The sequence below is a fragment of the Octopus bimaculoides genome, chromosome 3 (assembly GCF_001194135.2).
Source record: "Octopus bimaculoides isolate UCB-OBI-ISO-001 chromosome 3, ASM119413v2, whole genome shotgun sequence".
NCBI lineage: Eukaryota > Metazoa > Mollusca > Cephalopoda > Octopoda > Octopodidae > Octopus > Octopus bimaculoides.
In genome coordinates this window covers 86497355-86499481 of record NC_068983.1, presented here as the reverse complement: position 1 = coordinate 86499481, position 2127 = coordinate 86497355, and the positions used below count along the sequence as shown (strand labels likewise).

The 2127-nt window shown below is 32.7% G+C and overlaps 1 protein-coding gene and 1 long non-coding RNA gene across 3 annotated transcripts in view; one reads left to right on the top strand and one right to left on the bottom strand.

Annotated features, from left to right (window-relative positions):
• LOC128247311 (uncharacterized) overlaps positions 1 to 432 on the bottom strand; it is a 58970-nt gene extending 58538 nt beyond the window's left edge. For both annotated transcript variants that reach the window (XR_008263689.1, XR_008263688.1), the window contains exon 1: positions 378 to 432. This is a non-coding gene — a long non-coding RNA (uncharacterized LOC128247311). The remainder of the gene's footprint in view (positions 1 to 377) is intronic.
• The window catches only part of LOC106867491 (motor neuron and pancreas homeobox 1-like), a 197928-nt gene that overhangs the window by 44850 nt on the left and 150951 nt on the right, over positions 1 to 2127 (top strand). The gene's annotated exons all lie outside the window — the stretch shown is intronic.

Here is a 2127-nt window from a genome sequence, read left to right as displayed (position 1 = left end):
TACTACTACTACTACTACTACTACTACTACTACTACTACTACTACTACTACTACTACTACTAATAATAATAATTGTACTAATGGTAACTTAACCAATGATAAGAGGAAATGTAATTGTAGATCTCTAAGTAAGTGTCCCTTGTATGATTATTATTTGTGATATGTCGCTTATAAGTGCACTGTCTATACTAGACACCAAAATTCGACCAAAATATGCATAAGATCCTGTACTGAGACGCTACATGGCACTTGATTGTGCTCTAATATTAATCATATATATTTTTTTTTTTACTTCGATGGTAAATTATATCCGTCACTTCAAGGCTAATAATATTTCCTATAACATCTCGTCTGTAATTAAGACTGGAAGACCATACCAGGATAGTCGCTCTGCATGACATTTGTGCAACAGTGAATCCCCTGAGATAATACATGAAAATACGTCACACTGCTTAATAAGCTGAATGACGTAACAACGCTCTTTTTTTGTGTCATAGATCAATTTGCTCAGAAAACTGTCAGTTCGTATTCTGATATGACATTATGATCCTGACTTTAATGTATTCCAATGGTCCTGGCATTTATGTATTTCAATTTAATTTGTTTAAATTTAATTACTAGACCTAGTTAATATTATTACTTACCTTAATTCGAATGAAACACTGAAGCCTTACATGTTTAGTTTTCAGTTACGTGAGTGTTTTTATTTTTATAGACCATCTTTATATACTTTATCTTTATTTATATATTTCTTAAATGTTTTTTTCTTGCGGCTCTATTCTTATTTGGATGTTTGCGAACTTATAATAAATTAGGTCACCAAATATGTATATTTGTGTATATTATATATTTTCAAGCATACACACACATATACGTATCTATCTATCTATCTATCTATCTATCTATCTATCTATCTATCTATCTATCTATCTATCTATCTATCTGTCTGTCTGTCTGTCTGTCTGTCTGTTTGTCTATATCTATCTATCTATCTATCTATCTATCTATCTATCTATCTATCTATCTATATAATTATTATAAAATCTGTTAATTAATCATATATTAATTAATATCGGTGCATTCGCACTCACACACATACATAATTACAAACCTACGTGCATACACGTAATTACATATATATATATAAGTATAGGGTGAACTGCGCTGTTCTCGTTTATAACTTACAACTTACAACATATTTGTTGACGCAAAACTAAGTGAACGCACCGACTGAAATTTCCTTGCACTGTGATGGAACGATGACCCTAGTGGTTGCTAAGTGATACATACATAAAAACATAAATATGTATTTATGTATGTATGTATATATATATATATATGCATGCATACATACATACATACATACATACATACATACATACATACATACATACATATACGCACACACATACATATATGCAGTATACTGTCCTACTATCGATGCGATCAGCAAGAAAAGGACTCCATTCAGTGTGAGATAAATATCAATTTAATAAATACAGGATTTCAATGTGAGCTACAAAGTTTCATGCCTCTATTAAGGCAGTGGTCGGACGATCTTATATAGCCTGATGTGTATTTTCAGGCACTCATTCAGGCTCATAAAACATGGCTGAATGAGTGCCTAAAATTACACGTCAGGCTATACAAGCTCACCCGATCACTGTATTGTAAGAGGCATGAAAGTTATAGTAGATCACATTTAAATCCTTTGTGTATTATTAAATGATATACATACGTGCACAAACACACACACACACACACACACACATATATGTTTATTTCTTTATTATCCACAGGGGGCTAAACATAGAGGGGACAGACAAGGACAGACAAAGGGATTAAGTCGATTACATCGACCTCAGTGCGTAAGTGGTACTTATTTCATCGACCCCGAGAGGATGAAAGGCAAAGTCGACCTCGGTGGAAATTGAACTCAAAACGTAACGGCAGACGAAATACCGCTAAGTATTTCGCCCGGCGTGCTAACGCTTCTGCCAGTTCGCCTCTCTCTCTCTCTATATATATATAGTTCATGCGCACACGCATACATATATATGTATATATATATGTATGTGTGTATGCACATATATCTCTATATATATATATATATATATATATATATAT